Source organism: Bactrocera latifrons, unplaced genomic scaffold, assembly GCF_001853355.1.
Source record: "Bactrocera latifrons isolate USDA-ARS-PBARC rearing strain unplaced genomic scaffold, ASM185335v1 scaffold_83, whole genome shotgun sequence".
Taxonomy (NCBI): domain Eukaryota; kingdom Metazoa; phylum Arthropoda; class Insecta; order Diptera; family Tephritidae; genus Bactrocera; species Bactrocera latifrons.
Genome location: NW_017537523.1, coordinates 184,992 through 204,073, shown reverse-complemented (window position 1 = coordinate 204,073; position 19,082 = coordinate 184,992). Strand labels below are relative to the sequence as shown.

The 19,082-nt window shown below is 36.0% G+C and overlaps 1 long non-coding RNA gene across 1 annotated transcript in view; it reads right to left on the bottom strand.

Moving 5' to 3' along the window:
* Positions 1 to 19,082, bottom strand: part of LOC108977052 — a 138,175-nt gene that overhangs the window by 57,428 nt on the left and 61,665 nt on the right. Inside the window, exon 4 of the long non-coding RNA XR_001994005.1 lies at positions 2,725 to 2,793. This is a non-coding gene — a long non-coding RNA (uncharacterized LOC108977052). The remainder of the gene's footprint in view (positions 1 to 2,724; positions 2,794 to 19,082) is intronic.

Genomic DNA, 19,082 nt, shown 5'->3' with positions numbered 1-19,082 from the left:
TAATTGTTGTTTTTGTTTATTTGTAATCGTCGAAGAACTAGTAAAAACTGGTAGGCAAAGAATTATAACGTAGCAGCGGAGTTGTGGCAGGTTGCAACGGGTGTGGCAAGTATGCTTAAAGCCGGATTGTAAAAGTGGCAGCCACCAAGCGGGCTATGCCAATTTTTTCCAGACATACAATGGGTGTGCACCACGTATAGCAGGCGCACAGCTTAAGAGTTTACAAATATGCATGTGTGTGTGTGGGTGTGCTCGTGGCAAGTTAGTTGGTTCTGGCTCGGAATGTTGTGCGTTTACTTATGTATTTATCTTTATTGTACGGTAGCCAAGCATTGCGTATTTTATTACCGAATGCACACAAACACATTCACATATAAACACATATGCGTCTATACGAATATTGTATATTTGTTATTGTTTTATTGCTGGTTGAGTCGCTGGTGAAGCTTTTTATTTATTCGGTGGCTTAATTGGCAATCTGTGTAGCCAATATTTGATTTGTGGCCAGAACGCTCATCATTTGGGCGGACAATATTCGGGTACAGCGTGGAAGTTGGTCCCTACCTCGATTCACTCCACTGTCCTGTGGTTACTGCAGTGAAGTAGGTTTCACTGAAGTGCTGGTTTCAACTCTTGGCCGTAGACAAGTGCGTGATTACCACTCATTCGGTTTCGAGTTCAGTTCCGAAAATAACGAAATTTTTTCGCTAAAGTTCTCTTATTGATCAGAGAATTCTTTATTTTATTTTTCTGCCATTGCCTCGAAGAAATAAACTTCGCGACTGATGATGATTCGGCGAGTTATTTCAATCTGTCGAACATTATTCTTCATTATGTCAAAACATGTATCCACTTCGAAACTCGGAAAAATCATTCAGATACTTCTAAACTCCTCCAAAAGCGTTCACTTATTAGCCTCTAGTTTCTACTATCGATCTATAGTTACAGAAAATGAACTTTCAGCCCTTCTCCTCCGCTTCCGGGAAAGGATTGGAGCAACTTAGTTGCCATCCATGGTACGAATTCGGCCCATAGGCTAGAGAGAGTTGGCTCTAGAAGCTTTTTAGATTTGCGACAGTATTTTTGATCCCTACTTATTACTTCTCGTCATCGCAACTGGTCGTCGTTTCTAGCAGTCCAATTGGGATTTTTCGTGGTATCACAAATATCAGCCTAAACTAACCTTAGTACTAATTGAACCTAATCTCTGAAAGAAATGTGTTTGAGGATTTCGTGAAAAGCCCAACCTTCTATATGTAAAGAAAGCTACGACGGCTTCCTTCGCTTTATAGTTTAAAAACTTTTACATTATTTACCTTCAAGTGTATATTTTCTTCCCACATCCGTTGATTTACCTCCTGATTGTTTAACCTAACTAGTTTCTACGACATCGAAGAGTTAAGTAGTTTTTTATTTTCCAGTATGAAATCTATCAATGTCATAAGCAAACTTTGTGCTCTAAAGCGACTTTGAGTGAGGAAGTTCGGCTTCTGTTTATACTTTATTTTAGCTTAGCATCCCTTGATTTGAAAATAATAAAAAAAAACCTTAAGAACCTGAAATATTCTACTTTGACACGTTTCTGCCAAGAATCATAGTTAGTCAGTTTTCTAACCTTTAGAAAACATTTATCAGAAAACAAAATTTTGGTAGCAATATAGATCCAGAAGTCAAGATTTGTCAACCGAAATCAGTTTTGAGATTCGTAGAGATTCAAAAGGGTTTTTAAAGTGAAGTGATATGGAGTATACACTCACTAGTAATAATCATGGAATTAAAGCGGAAGAAGTTCATAAAAGGTTATCAGAATATACATATATTATATAGTTATACCTACATTGTGACAAAAAAGTACACCTAAATTAGTTATAAATTATTTTGTCGCCTTCAAAATAATCCCCACCAGACGTAATACACATATTACAACGATTTTTCCACGCCTCGAAACACTTTTCATAAGCACTTTTTGGGATGGCCTTCAGCTCCTTCAGAGTATTTTGTTTTATCTCTTCCATCGACTGACACGGGTTGTTGATTTGTTTACATGTCCAAATCACAAACCTATGTTTCATTGGTAGTTTCAGTGCTCTCCATGGATGTGGTATTGGAATTCGCATGAAATCATTTGAAAGGACTTGCGAGAGATGTCGTGCTCTCTTGCCATTTCTCTAACACTTGCCTGATGACTTCCAAGCCTCATATTCTACACTTTTTTTTAAATATTTTCATCAAATGAAGAGGTCGAAAGTCCTTCAGAATGAGGCATGTCTTCAACGATCTCTCGAGCGTCTTCGAAAGCCTTCGTGTACCACACGTAGGCTTGTGTTACTGAAAAGTAGGTCAACTAAGAGAGTGTTAGGCAAATGTGCAAAAACTTTCGAAGAAATCAATTGTTATCCGAGTTAAAGCCTTTAAATCAAAAATTCTATCAAAATGTTTGAAGAAAAACTATAAAACGGTAAATAATTCTAATTAAATTTCACTGAGATTCTCGCTTTATTATCCATCCATAAAACGCTTTGATTTTTAACCAGTAACGGGAAACGGTTCCTAAATATGTTTTAGCTTAGCGCTTAACTATTTTCAATTGTCTACTATCAACATGAGCAATTAAATACTTCTTAACCGATTTCTTTACTTAATTAACACATATTTCTGTTATATTCTTATTTACTTCAATTTTCATTCAGTGCAGATAATAAAAGTCGTTTTATCTTCGCTTACCTTTTTCCTTCCAGCAAACGATGTTGCGTTCGTTTACTAACCAATGAATAAGAGTACTTCATTTGTTCTCTGAAATTGAAACAAAATAATGGAAAATACAAATGAAAATGGAATTTAATTAAACTGAAATTCTACGAATGTGAATAAAGTCTAGATTTGTGTACTTTAATTGGAAGTGATGAGTATAATCAAGACAATCGTAGACAGAAACTAGAATAAGTGCCAAAATTTATACCTGTAGGTAGACTCATAGGTGTATGTTTGTATGTTGTTCATGTAGGCAATCAAGATATGGTTAACTAAAATGAAAATCTGTAGAAGATAATAAATGTATCTTAGGTAGTCGTCGACGTTTAAGTAGAGAATTTCTTCATAGAAGCAGCTGCATGGCGCTTGTGACATGACAAGTTGAAAATCTTAAATGTTAAAGTGTCAAATCGAACAAACAACTGGTATAAATTACTTCGAGACAAGTGTGCCAGTTTGATGAGTCTTAATGCTGCAGTATTCTTACATTGAATTCAAGTTCGTTGTTGTTGCCATAAGAAAACTTTTTGATGAGAAATTTGTGAGCATGCAAACAGTGAGCAGAGGCCTGGCAATTGGCAGACAACTAGAGATGGAATGTCAAGTATTTATACCATTTATATTTTTGTTGGAATTTCAGCTGTTAATAATATGACAAAGCTAGCGAAGAACTGACATATCAAAACCATAGATGAATATATAGATATACAGAGTTTGTCTGGAAAGTAATAGGACTTAATTGAGTTCAAAAACTTTATTGAGTCAATCGTCACAATTCTTTGAAAACTTTCACGGAAGGCATTCACCGGAATAGCCTTGAGACCTGAGCTGCATACTGCTTGAATGCCCTTTGTCATCTAAAAAATTTGCCTTTCAGCAGCCTTTCCAGGCAAGAAAACAAAAAAAGTTCGGGTGCCTTATTCGGACTCTTGGGCGGCTGCGAAAGCATTGAGATGCTGGCCGAGGTTCACAAGAAAGGTAATATGAACCGAGGCGTTGTGGCAGTGCCACATCCAATCGGCTGCGATGTCTGTCGGACCCGATAAAGCCTTCGTTTGAGTCCCTAGAGGACTTGCACGTAAAACTTGGCGTTGACGGTTTGTCCAGGAGGAAAAATGATGTAAAAAAAAAACAAAACAATAAGCTTCGTTTTCACTTTCGATTTGCTCATTTCTACCTTTTCTGGGCGAGGAGATGCCGGCATATACCAGTCGGACGACTCGGACTCATAACGACTTAGAGAAAAAATTGCCTACCATCAGATATAAAATACTCAATATCATAAGCTAACCAACAGAAATAGTCGGAACTTTGTTAAGAGGTACTTAAGTAGAGAGTGATCGAGTATACTGTTCACCTGGCAGCATGAAAAACGAATATGACGAAATCACTTAAGAAAAAAAGTGGACATCTTCCACAAAGCTTCCGGTAAAATTCTACAACGTCGAAGCATATAGAGTCTTGAGAGAGAATCGACCTGTTAATATCCCCATAACTAGGAAGGGCTAGGCTTACTGAATACAAGAAGCCTGTTGGATCTCCTGCCGTCGATCTTGGAAGAAAACTATGCGACAGCACGTAAACCGATAGCAGTCCAGCGCCTGCCAAGCGCTCGCGCAGCCCCCTTGTCGAGTGGCGGAAAACAAGAGGAGAACTGAGTATCAAATGGTCCCCATTCTTATGATAATGCGGCTAGTATGCCTTTCCACTGCCTTTCACTCCGACCTTGGATCTAAATTATTATTGACACAAAGTGACTCGATGGCAACGAAAAGGAAGTTAGGTACTCCATAACCAGCCTTGAGCGCATAATTAGTGAGCTTATCCATAGCATTGGACAGAGCACCTGGTATAATAAATTCTCGAACAAGGCCTATGTACCAGTACATTGGAGTCGAATTTAAAATTTCCTCGTTTTTTCTCGTTTTTTTCCACCACATAATACAATGTGTAGACAGAACAGCTGGAATTGGCTTCAAAAGCACGTGTCTTTGAATTTCTTGCTGCCAATGAAAATTTTTTCGAAAGTTTAGTAAATAGAACCTTAGCTGTAACAGAAATAATTGCAAAAATAATATCCATTATCTTAATCCATTATATAATAAATTACGAATTCCATAAATAAGCAAGAAATATTTATTTTTGTAATCGCTTATTTCAATATCAATTTAATCGCCATTAGTTTCATCTCTCACGACTTTCAAAAAAAAAAAAAAATAATAATAAAAAGTTAATCATGCTTTTTATGATATATTACCGCGAACTACAGCGGCACACATTTCTGATGCTTCATTCCTTTTTAAGCTTTTTCTCTCATCTACAATAAATTATGTATGAGCTTATGTACAGTTAGTTAGCGAGGGATTTAAAATATTGAATTTTCTATTATTTTTAATCGTGTCCACATTAGCATTAGCAACCGATTAACGTTAATATTTCATTTGACTTGTTTACATAGATTTTTTATTTTGTATATGTATAAATAAATAGTAAATGATGAAAATAAATAACAAAAAGGAATGTAATACCAGGCATTAAGTATATATTTGATGAGCCGATGGGGAAAAAAAAGAAAAATAAATTAAAAGAACACTCAAAAATATTTGAAAACAAGAAAAAATTGTGATTTCGTTGCACCAGAGCTAAAAGTCTCTTCAGAAATATCACAAATTCTTTATATAACTGGATTTTGACGTGTCGGTTTGTATGGTAGCTTTATGCTAAAGTGATTCGATCTGAGATTGCACCGTCATTTGTTGAATATAACTCATAATATGAAGAAGTTTTCCATACACGTACTTAAATAAGCTCATTCGACCCCTATAAATCTCCTGGTACGGACGGAATCATTCCAGCAATGCTACAGAGTGCGCTCTGTTTATCAATGCCGTGGCTAAAGGCGATTTTTAGGAAAAACATGAAGTCCAGCTATGTGCCACACTCATAGAGAAGCTAGCGTAGTTTTCATTCCGAAGGCAGGTAGAAACAACCTTACCTACTTGAACGAGTTTAAGCTTAATTTCAGTCCTTTTGAAAAGCAGCGATTCCTAGAAGCTTGCATAATTCAAAAGGCAGATCAGTAGAGACTGTACGCCATACAATGGTATTTAATATCGAAAGAGCTCTTGAACATAAGAATTCCTGGACATTTCTGGAGAGTTCTACAACGTCTCTACGGAAACTGTTCTGAATAATACAGTTTTAATACAGTCCAGATTTGGGCGGATCTGGGTTTTAACCCGGAGAAAACGAATCTGCTTGGGTTCACAAGAAAGCACAAAATTCCTCTATGGAGATTTATTTCTATAAATGGGCCACAACTCTCCCTCGAGGACTGCGCCAAAACATTGGGTTAGTCTTGGGCAGCAAATTGCTGTGGAAGCACAATGCGGTAGAAGGAGTGAGAAAGGCTAGCAATGCTTTTTATATATGTATACAGATGGTCGACACAACCTAGGGCTCTCTCCATCTCTCATACATACATAGCAGTATGGTGGTTAGGTGTATGGAAATCCACCTGCTGGAAACCAGTGGAAAAGGTTCAGAGGCTCGCTCAAAGTTTACATATAAACTTTGGGCATAGCTCCGTGGGTAATGATGGTTTGGCCAACATCGACTATATGATCTCACTTTTCCACTTGGGAATAAAGGTTCAAAGGAAACATGGATTGTTGACGTAAAGGTACGGTACAATGGAGTTGCTGCGGAATATACTGAACAGAGTTAGGCATAAGGCAACCTTTTAAGTTGCCGGACCACTGCAGTATATCAAGCTGAAGTCTTAGGTACTGCGAAAGCCGCGAGGCTGGCCTTTAGTGCACCTGCAGGCAATTCCTTGTTCAATATATTCGTATCGCATATTGGCCGCAAATGTCTTGGGAAGAAGAAAGTGTAGCCAGAAACAAGCAACTTCATTTATACTGGGGGCCAGGTCACAAAGGCAGCGAAGGCAATGAAATAGTGGACGAGATCACCTAGAATTGGGAAACGCATATATTGCCTATATGAAACCAAAACACAATGGAACGAGCTACCTGGGTGCAAAACTGCAAAAGTCAAGTGCAAAACGGTAGATCGGAAGTACACAAATTCCTGTTGCCACTCGATAGAGGACACTGTATGAACTTGACGAGAATACTAACTGGTTACTGTCAGGTGGCAATACATGCTCGCAGAATGGGCGGACAGATCGAAAAGACGGCAGGAAATGTCTGAGGTCGCCGCGGTATGATACAGTGGAGGAGTTAACGATGATGAGGGCGCAGAGTCTGTTAAAACTGTCATGTGGGCATACGAGAACCATAGTCTACATTTGAGTCCACATTTGAGTCGATAAATGGATTTTCAAAAACAAATCGATCTTTAAATTCTCTTTGTGAAATCAAAGATTCAGCTTTTTCAAGCTTTTTAACAACTTTTTTTTTTTGCCTTTGTGGACAGAAGGCTTAAAAAATTGATACCCGATACCAAAAGACCTGAACAGCAACAAAACGCTTTCTGCTACTTGCAGTCTCATCCACTGATACACACATATATAAATAAATAGCATATTTTATCTCATAACTTCTTGAACACTTCCTTCATCGTCATTATTTTTGTGTCATCGTGACTGTCATTGTCTATTCCATCATCGCAACTTTTTCTCTTTACCCATTAAATGAAGAAAACCTCTTTGGGTGTGTGTGTGTGTGTGTGTGTGGCGTGAGTGAATCTCCATAGCATCCTCCCGGCTACTTACCTACATTGTCTCTATCGTTGGCAGTCAACGAGTCTCTTTGTTTCCATGGATTTGCAACTCATTTGCATTTTAACGTGTTTCCAAAAACTTGTTAGGTTCATATATACACATATATGTCGTTAGCTCATCGTGCCGGCGTACATGCAGATTTTGTTTTTGGCTTTATTATTGTTTTCTTATTTTCTTGCTATTTAAGTCGACATGATTTCAACTTTATGGAATTTCTAATAGGAAATATGCTAATTGGAGCAAACTTCGCCCGCATCTTGCTTGGCAGTAAAATAAATTTCTGAATTTGGAGACACTTTGCGGCGAAGAATTGTAGAAATATAAACTTGGAAGTGAAACACTTATTATAAGATGGTAATCATTGATAAATAATATTATAATTTAGGAAATGTTGAACACATTTGATATTAATTAAAGCAAAGCATAGACAAAAAAGAATTTATGTTGGTTCCAAACGCTGCACTTAGAGTGGCCACCACAACTTATTAAGATGGCTAGGTTCTCCAGAGATATGTCTACCGAGATATGATTTCAATCTCAGTCTGGAAAAGCTCAGGCAATAGCGAAGAAAATGACAATGCCTTGTATGCTTGCTTGTAAATAGCTTTGGCAAAGTACGTCCAGTACGATGACCACTTATAATTGGAGAAGGTTCTATGAGGCATTGATTTAGATTGTAAAGAATGAAATCGAAGTAGTAAAGAGATTTAGTGCTTTCCTTCCTCATGCCCCTCATATACCCAACTTCGCTAAGTCTAAAAGCAGCCTTTGCCGCAAAGCAACTATCAGGTAAGTCTACAGGTGCAGCGTTTAGAATGGTATATACCTGTAGTTCCAATGTTGGTATTGTTTTTAGTACACCACAAATACTGGTGAAGATTGCTCTTCACACTAATGTGGTTTTTCCAATCACCCTCCATCAGACAATGACTCCATAAATTAATTTTTGGTATAACTCTCGTTTCATAGAGACAGAACACCACTAGCTAACCAAAAGTGGTCCCACTTCTTCCCAATTCTCCTCTACAACAGTATAAGACGACTGATCGCTTCCTCATTCTTTCCCTAATGTTGGGCTTCCATGAGAGCTTCTTATTCAGGATAAGACCCACCTCACCTGTCCACCGGTTGTAGAATAAATCCTCCCAACGAGGGGAGAGTAACATCAAGGGTTTCTCCTTCAAAAGATCTTTCACGACTAGGATGAAAGGGGAAAAGGCGGCAGCTTAAAGTGTACACCTATGTACTTTGCAAAAAGCGCGCGTCTCCGGAAAAACCGTTCTGTCGCAAAGCAATTGTTATAGTTGATATGCTTGAAATTAGCTGTGGACTCGAATTTATGAAGAGTTCCAATAACCAACTGCGGTCGATGGTACAGAATAATCTGTATGTATAAGGTTTCTCTACAGCCAAGATACGACCGACTGCAAGTCAGGCAATGTCGACCGACCTGTCTTTGCTGTAAGCTTCGGAGCATTTAATATAGCGTTGCTTGAAATTCTAAACCTAATTTACAGTTCCGCGACCCTCTTTAGCATTTTCAATAGAAACGAGACACATTGATAGGCTAGAGGTTCTTAGCTTTGACATGAGAGCTATTACCGGCTTTCGGGACGAAAATCACTCTAAAGTGCCTTCAAACATCCAGAATGTGGCCTTATCTGACGCTGTTCGAATAGGTGGTCGCCAATTAACTGCATGATAGTATTGTGGCACGCTGAATTGGGTAGGTATAACGACGTCGGCTCTGGGTGCCTTAAGTGCCTTACAATACTTCATAGGTCACGTAAGACGACACTCGTCTAAAAAGTAAGAGAAGGCAGTATAGCCTTCTACTACTGTCATGGATAGGTTAAGCGGGAAGAGAGCATGCAGGAACTACTCACTACACACAGTTCTAAAAACATCTCTCAAGGGAATTGGATTCTTTGCGAAAATACGCCTAAACCTAAAGGATTCATGAGAGCCCTCCAAGGAGACCTTTTCATTGTCATAGCTTAAGTTTAGCATAATCAATAATCGGTAAAGTAAATATAATCAAATTTATCGGTTCGAGACTTACTTATACAAGTATTGTGGAAAATATAAAAAAATACCGGCAAACTCCCAATGACTGCTCGATTATTACTCAATAACAGAACAAAAAACAAAAAAAAAAACAAAAACAAAAAAAAAAAACAAAAACAAAAAAAAAAAATATATGCCAAATTTTATCGTTTTCCACAATGCCGTCTTTTTTTTTATTTATTGTTGCTATTTTTTTCCGAACAGTAGGCATTAGCATCAAATGAAAGAATACAAATGATTCAAAAAGAAATGAATAACGAAAAATGTATTACAAATGTGATGACAAGCGTAAATCCGCTACGCACAAAATAACGCAAAATATTGCCAATAACGCAAGCGCCACCCACATGGTCCATCAATCGATAGGTAACAACAAAAAATCGATAGCTTATGGGTGAACTTAGAGAATATGAAATTCAATAGACTCAAAAGACGCGGCACTTAGGCATATTTTTATGGGTATATATGTTATGTTTGAATATTATATATGTGGTTATGTATATATATTATATATATCAGAGTTAATAAAAACAACAATAACACATTATAATAAACATTATGCACATCATCATGAAGCAACGCCATAACAAACGCATATGAAACAACTTAGTCATAGCCTTTGGCATCAAAATAGCACGAACGCCGAGGCTTTATTAGCCTGCGCGATGGAGTCTGGGTGCAAGCGTGTGTGTTTATGGCGGACTGAGCAGTTGCTAGCTGGCTAGTAAGTATATTAAATATTATTATCAACATTATTGTAGTTCATTAAACAATTTAACACGCCGTCATGGTGCGACTTCGCCGCGACAAGCCAACGATGAACAGGCGGCATATGCGATACATATATATATAAGTATATGTGTGTGTGTAAGAGTTTACAGACGCTCGGCGTGTATGCTGCGCGGTGACCGACAATAAAATTGCGGCAAAAGAGATTAAATAATGGAGCTCATCAAATTGATTTTTTTTTTTGTCTCTTTATTTCTGATACCAGTTTTTTTCCTTGCCGCTTGCTTGTTCCTGTCATAAGTAACTAAGTAATTTCGTGAGTGTGTGCGTGTAGCTGCTTTTTTGTGAACTTCGCCGCAAAGCAGGAGTCTGCAGGCGTGCTAATATTGTTGTTTTTGCAATTTTGCCGGTCACTTTAAGACACATTTAGCATTTAAACGCAATTTTTCGTAGCTTCGCGCAAGTGGCAGCCCTCCTGAGTGCGTGACCGAGAACATTAATTTTTTTTTTCCCTTCTAGTGCAGCTCATAATCCAGTCGGTTTTGTAGCGCTTGTACACACATTTATACAATCACTGGTCGCCCTCATCAATCTCATCACGCGGTGGCGCGCTAGTGCCACCGCTGAGCCTCGTGCTACGCTTTGCAACCACTATGCTTTTATATTGCCTTGTTTTTGTAACTTTAAGTGTTTTTCATTTTCATTTTCGCAATTTTAATGCGTATCTTGGGGGCGTGTCGCAGCGGCGATTTTGTTTATAAAGTTGTACTCATTCATAGTGGCGTTGAAAAATTGTTTGACTTTTTGATTTATTTTCAAGTGCGTGCACTTAATGCCCGATTAATAGCTTTTGAGGTGTTGCAGCAATAGTTTTTTTTTTTTGTTTGTAAAAAAAGTTATACGAAATGCTACGTTGAAGGTCGCACAGGTTTTTGGTGTGCCTATAACGTGTTGTGGGCGTACAATCATTGATATGCGCTTTGGCCGTTTAATGAGCAGTGATTATGCTTAGTAATTAATACTTATGGCCAGAAAAAGTGGGCGTTCATTGCTATAAGTCTTCTAAATTTTATATTACTTTTGCTGTTTTAGGAGTAGTAAAGCAAAAAAAATTCAATCAAAGATGAATTTGGCTTATTGATAGCAAAAAAGGTTTAATTACTTAAAGCGGGTATGTGCCGCATATTTTCGGAGTGAAATAATTTTCTGAGTTAGTTATTCAGAAGTTTATTTCGATTCAGGAATTAAACAAAAATGTTAAATACTTGAAGCGAGTACACACAGCACGTGTTTGGAGTGAAATAATTTTCGGAGTAAAGTCATTTTCGGAATTAGTTGCTCAGAAGTTGTTTTGGTCTAGTCAGAGCAAAAAGTTTCAATTACTTAATGCGATTATGTATGAAAATTTTCGAAGAAAAAATCATTTTCGGACTTAATATTTGTTTAAGTATGATTTTAACCTTTCGTAGTAAAATGTTTTCGGAGTTATTTTCTAAGATTTTTTTTAATAGACAACATTTTTAATTATTCATGAGAGTTGATATCGAAATTTTTCGGAAAAAAAATTTTCGGAGTAAAATTAAATCTGGAGTTAATCTTAATACAATTTGAAAAAAAATATATATTTATACAGTTTTCCGACTAAAAATAATTTCGGAGTAAAATTACTTCGGGAGTTGGTTAACTAATCATTATTCTTACCATAATTTGAATTAACGGATATATTAATAAGATTATCAGACTAAATATTTACAATATTTGGATTTCGAAATACGCACTATTTAAATAATTTTTTTACGTCCTATCATAAAAATAACGGAGTTTTAATTAATTATAAATTATTTTCTTATGAATATTTTCGGGAGTCAAATCAATTTCTGAATAAATTTTATTTCAAAGTTAGTTGCATAAGCATAATAATTTTATTTCAAAGTTAGTTGCATAAACATAATATGAAATTTGAAATAAAAAATACGCTACTAGAATTTTCAGACTAATATTTCTTCGATATTTCGTTTTTGAACCATTTGAACTCTATAAAATATGAATTTTATAAATTAAAAAATTCGGTGTTTACCATTTTTTATATTTTTACTTCAAAAATTTAACAAAATATTTTTCTAAATTATGTTTCTAAAAAATCCGAAATTAATAAAATTAAAGGTTGCACAATATAAAAATTTCGGAGTTAAGCCGCCTTTCATTTATTTTCTTTCAAATACAACAAAAATTTAACGTATTGACACATTTAAAACAAAAATTTTAAAATCGACTCTCACTCACTCTAATCTGTCTTATTTCTTAAAACGCAGATAGAAAATCGAACTAATTCTCGGAGTAGTGTTTTGAAAACCTAAAAACTTTCGGAGTATATACTATTGAAATGAAAAAGGAAAATCCTTCTGTGGAAAAAGTCTTTAAAGCTTCCAACTAAGGAAACAGTTTATTAAATGAATGAATCCCAAGAATTTTGAGTTATAAATTAAAGATTAAATCATTTTCGGAGTAAGTATTTTTTGTTGTTTTTCTTGGAGCAAAATCTTTTGAAACCTTCAGCTAAGGAGTTCCACTAAATGGAGGAATGCGAAGAATTTTGATTTATAAATTCAAAATTAAATCCTTTTCGGAGTAATTGTTTTTTTTTTTTTTGAATTTGGGTATAAGACTAACTCTTTTAGCATACTAAACTTTTGCATGTTAATGTATTTAATATCTTATATTGCCAGTGAGAAATTCAAGGTACAATAATTTTCGGAGTGATTGTTTTTTTTTTCTGAATTTGAGTATAAAACAATCTCTTCTAGCATATTAGACATTTGCACGTCAATATATTTAGTATCTTTTACGGCCAGTGGTGCTTTTTTTATTCTTCTCGTAATAAAATACTTTTCGGAGTGATTGTTTGGGTGGATTCAGCACAAAGAGAGCATTATCAAACAGACCTCCACTTTCACGATATTGACAGCTTTAAAAAAATCAATGCTCCTATTATGATGATGCCTTTCAAAGCTAAATAATACAGAGTAAAATGCACGTATACATTTTTACTTTTCTTCAAGAAATCCAAACCAAGGAATGTTTGGCTATAATTTTCACATCATCCGACAATTTATGCAACCATCACTACAATTATTTTTTCACCACAGCGCAATGAAAGGCGGCCCCCAGTCCACCAGCACCGCGGCTCATTGTTATGAATGATTAATGATTTTTTATGACGTTAAGCGCATTTTTCAAATCAAAATTCGTTGCTTGCCACAAAAAAAGATAACCGACGGTTGGTGGATGATGCCACAGCCACATGGCACATGCAGCATGCTACGACTTGCCACGAAAAGTGGTATAAAAGTGGCAGGGGGCAGTGGAGACTCACCGCCCGACAACTTGAAAAATGCTTTTATCTTATATGAGAAAAAGAAGAAAAAAAAAAAACCACGACAACAACGAGACCATACTTCAAAGCTATAAAATATTTCTCGCACGTTTTGCTTTGATTTTAAACTCGAAACTCCAAATTCATTCAAAACGTCGCACCAAAAGCGCCGGTAGCTATGGCAGATGCGCCGCGCCACTAACGAAAAGTTGCATGCAATAACTCAGTGCGGCAGTCGTCGTTGTCGTGCATGCTACCCCAGTGCAGCTACCTTCCACCTTCTACTAACAAACAAAAATGCGCTCGTTGATTGTGTCGGGAAGCGCATAATTGTTGAAGATGCCGCAGCGTCTGTGAAGACGATGCTGCCAACGAAAACGAAAAGCTGTGTAGAAGCGGAAAGCGAAATCATGCCGCCAGCAAACAACTCAAACTGCTGGTCAAGTTGGATTGCTTTAAAGCAACAATTTTCGTCGTTGTTGCAGGCGCTTGCTACTGCCGCAGTTTAGCAGTGCTGTGGTTGATTGGATTTTCTTAGCGTTGACTTGGGAGAGGCGGACACTGTCTACATTTTTATGGTGGAAATGTGTGTGTTCCCATGTCCAATTTGGAGTATATATTTTAATTTATTTCAATCTGCCACATAATGCTTGCAATAACTTCATTTATTTATGAATTATGAGTCTATATTGTATGTTCATGGCGCCAAAGCAAGAATCCAATTGAAGTTTGCAATTTTGTCATAAATTTTGGAATGCCGTTGGTGTGTACTACATAACAACGCTTTGTGAATTTTAGAAGTCTGATTTTGTTTTGCGAAAGTTATCACAATATAAACTTCGCAATTTTGGGTTGAATAAATAATTTTCGGAGTTGACTCCAAATTTTCGGAGTATTTATTTTTTGAAGATAATAATCTCTAAATAAAGTTTGTGTGTTTTAGGATGACAAACATTTTCGCAGTTAACTTCAAGTTTTCGGAGTATTTATTTTTTGAAGGTAATGAAATGAATTTATTTCAAAACGACACTTAAACTGCTTTGGGAATAAGTCAAATAACTCTTATTATCAAATATGGAAATATTATATAATATATTTAAAAAAAAGTTTATTCAGTGTCTCCGTCTACTCCTAATTTTTGAAGGACTACTTTTTTTTTTGAAACCAGAACAAATAAATTAGTTTTCTATCTGCAATATGAAAATAATATACATATGTTTATAGGCATAATAAATCTTAAAGACGACGTCTTCAATTAGCAAAAAAAAGAAAAGAGGGCTACCGATTCACTCACTATCAAAAATTAATTGAAATAAGGCAATAAAAGCGAATGCTTACTATGCTCATTTTATTAAAAATTTATTTTTTCACAAAGCATTTCGGCAAAAAAAATTTTTCGGAGTCAAATTTTTCTTTAATTTATTATAGTTTTCATCAAATAATTTTATTTAACGAGCATATTCTTAATATTTCAGAAATAATTAACTCCGAAAAATTTCGGAGTATTTTTTTTTTTTGGTAATAATATATTTTTCCAAATAGAAATTAAGCACACTGAAGCTTATTGTTTCTATTTTATATTAGTAATTAAACATCGCTCAAATTGACTCCAAATTTATGCACATAATTTGTTATGCTCATTAACTTAAACTGACTAAATCTTTACATTTTCTGCTATTTTTACGCGCGCAAGATACTATTAACAACACCATTGCAAAACTGAACTTTCCGCGTACTCCTAACACATACACACAAAACTTTTAAGCAGAGTGAGTTGAGCAACAACAATTTCAGATGTTTGTTGCAAATGTGGTAAATACTTTAATTACCATACTCAGACTTTGCTTTTGCAAATTTTCACCTCTTCTTCGTAGTGGCAACATATGCGACTTGTAATTGTTGCAACCACAGATGTTCTCGATAATTTGCGCACGCAGACTGGCATACCAACAACAACCAGTTAAAAACTTTGTTGCTTTCCGTCGCAACAGTGTTCGTTAAATTCCGGCAATGTGAGGTGCCGATTGTGCTTGTGTGCAATGGGGTGCGAGTCACGTGCCACATTTGACATTATTGCCACTTGCTTTTGATGGGCGCACCATTAAAAAATCTTTTCACTGTTGTTGTTGCTGCCAATATTATTTTAGTCACTGCCAGCATGAAGGGAGCAAAAATATTTGCGTAATTCCAGCAGTCGACAGGCGTGGAATGTAAAGCATTTCGTCTCGGAATGTCTGTCTCTCGTCGTGTGTGATTAAAATTTTTATACCATGTGTATGTTAAGTAGACAGAAGATTGAAAGACGAGACAGTATGTAAATTCAGATTAACTGATTTATTTTAGAGGTATATGCATGTTTCTAATAAAAAAAAAAAAAGGAAATTTGAATAGTTCCAAAATTTTCGGAGTTTTCGGTGTAGATCTTAACGTTGTAGATTTTGATTGTTGCAACACGCCATGGAAGACCAACTAAACTAGCTTCAAAGTAAGGGAAATCGTTGACACCGACCATCATGTAAGCACTGCCTCGATTATCCAAGATTTGAAAATTGCACTTAAAGCATATTTGGAACCATTTACATAAGACTAGGTGCCACAAGGGTTAACATAAAAATTATAATTGAACAAATTTCCATTTGGGAATAAACGCTGAATCGAAAAAACTCGATCCATTTCTGATGCGGATAATTACCGGCTATGAGAAGTTGGTCACTTAACCCGGCATCAAGTGAAAACGATCATAAATCGAATTCGAATTGCGGCGCAAAGGGAGCATAAGCCAAGGTAGTAGGACTAACTGTAAGCATGGGTTTCCTGTATGTTTGATGAGAATAGCACTATAATGAGTTACACCTCTACGACCGAACTTGGTACGGATCTCAACCGTCAAGAAATGGATCGACTCGAGTCAGTAACCGTTCAGAAACGGCAAGCTTTCGCCAAGAGGAAAGAAGTGTTGTTGATTAGGACAACGTCAGAAGACACACATCGATATTGACTGCCCAGAAACTTTCGAAGTTTGGTTGGAAAGCATCCAGCTTAGTATGTGTTTTCTATAGGGACGATACAAAAATAGACCTATAAGGACAGCAAACGACGCTATATTGATGTAGACTGAAATAAGTATCCCACACGTCGTTCTCAAGCGTTGAGCATCTCTATGACGTCATTGTGGAAAATTTTGCGAAAAGATCTTGCTCTACATCCTTACAAGATCAAATTGACGCAAGCACTGAAACGGCTTGACCGCCAGAATTTTCGTATGTTTGTGAATTGGGCTGAAGCAACAACTTGAAAATTATCCGGACTTTCATCGAAAAATCACCTGCAGCGATGTTGCTCATTTCTGGCTTAATGGTTTCGTCAATAAGCAAAATACTCCATTGATCACCATTTCATACCGAAAAAAATACTATTTGTTGCGGTTTATGAGCCGGTGGCGTCATTGTGGCGTTATTCTTCCGTTATGAACAAGACCGGCACGTTACTGTGAATGAGAATTGGCCCGAATTGGATAATACACACTTGGACAATATGTGGTTCCAAGCCACAAGCCACACAGCGAATGTCTCAACCGATTTATTGCAAACCAAGTGTGGTGAACGTGTTATCTCACGAAATATTTTTGCTTGAAAAACGTCGAAAATTGGGTTCAGCGTTTGGACTTCTGCAAGCGCACCCGTGGTGGCCATGCAAAAGAACGCGGATTATTATTGACTAAGCCAATGGTGCAATCTACGAAGAATTCATTTAGATCGGAAAATCAGCCAAGCAAACCCGCTTTCATAGTGAAATAATTCTCACAATTCTTTATAAAGCAAATCACAATATAAAATGTAATGAAAGACATAACTTGTGCAATAGTTTTTTATAAAAAATGGAAATGTAGTAATAATTATTATAGAAAATAAAAAACTAACAAATGAATGCTAATAAAAAGCTCATACACCTGAATTAACTGTAAAATGCGGTAATTTCAGTTGAATTGTTCCATTAAATGGCGAGCGCCAAATTCTTTACAATACTTTTTAACGAATCAATTGAATGAAGCGCCAGTGCCGCAATTATTATTGCAAAAGATTAAAAAAAAGGTAGCGCATATGGGAAAATAATTGGTGATATTTATTATTTATTTTGTTATGACAGCATTTAAAATGAAATCAAACGAAAAAGGAATGAAAAAAGCGACAAAAAAAATTTAATTGGTGAAAAAGATGAGCGAACAACGGTATATAATATTATGGGAAAATTTATAAATATTAGGTTGTAAAAAAAGTCTTGCGGTATTTTCGCTAGTTGGCGCTGAGAACGCGTAGTTCTAGTTTTGTTCGTCACATCGGGTCATGCTATACTTTTTGGAAAGCTCATTTCACGCGCTAACACGTGTTTGATTGATTGTCGTTCCTTTGAAGTCGTTCGTGAGTTATAGCGTCGCAGACATGGAGCAAAATAGAGAGAAAATACGGCATATTTTACAGTACTACTACGATAAAGGCAAAAATGCATTTCAAGACGCCAATGAAATTTGTGCAATTTATGGACCCGATACAGTTTCCATTTCCATCGCACAACGATGGTTTCAACGTTTTCTTTCTGGTGTAGAGGTGGTCGAAGATGCGCCACGCTCCGGTAGGCCTGTTGTCGAAAACTGCGATAAAATCGCTGAATTGGTCGAAAGAGACCAACATAGTAGCAGCCGTAGCATCGGTCAAGAGCTGGGCATGAGTCATCAAAAAAAAATTTATGAATAATTGAAAATTAAAAAAAATTCAATAAAAATACCGCAGGACTTTTTTGACAATCTATTGTATAAAATATATATTGAATATATATGGAGATATATTTGTTCTTTTGTAGATATATGAGCTATATAGGCAGACAAAGACTAACACCGCCAGCTTTGGCATGAAATGAACAAAAACAGTATTAATAATTGAGGTAATTAAGAGAAGCAACAAATGTAAAAAAGTATTTGTATGATTACTTCATATTTAGCAATGTAAAATAACAGAAAGAAATTACAGCTTTTTAACAAAAACAATAAAATATACAACAGATGGCAAAAAGCGCACTGTTGCGTAAGCGAAATTAAAATCGTGATTAAAAACAGCTATCGTGGAATTAAATTGAAAAAAGGGAATGAAAAAAGTACCACAATAACAACAAAAGAACACGCAATCGAAAAATATTTAAGCAGCTGCTTGCTACATAGCCACTATAAAATGAAAAATAAATAAAAATAAACAAGAATTAAAAATCAAAAACAAAAAAAAAAAAGTTAAATAAATAAAAAAGCCGTTATAAAGATAAGCGAATAAAACATCAACTCTGGTCACACAGCTGTTTGGCAACAAATTGATGTCCATTGTTGTAGTTATGGTGTGTAATTAACTGACACCTTTTGAAGTGTTCATC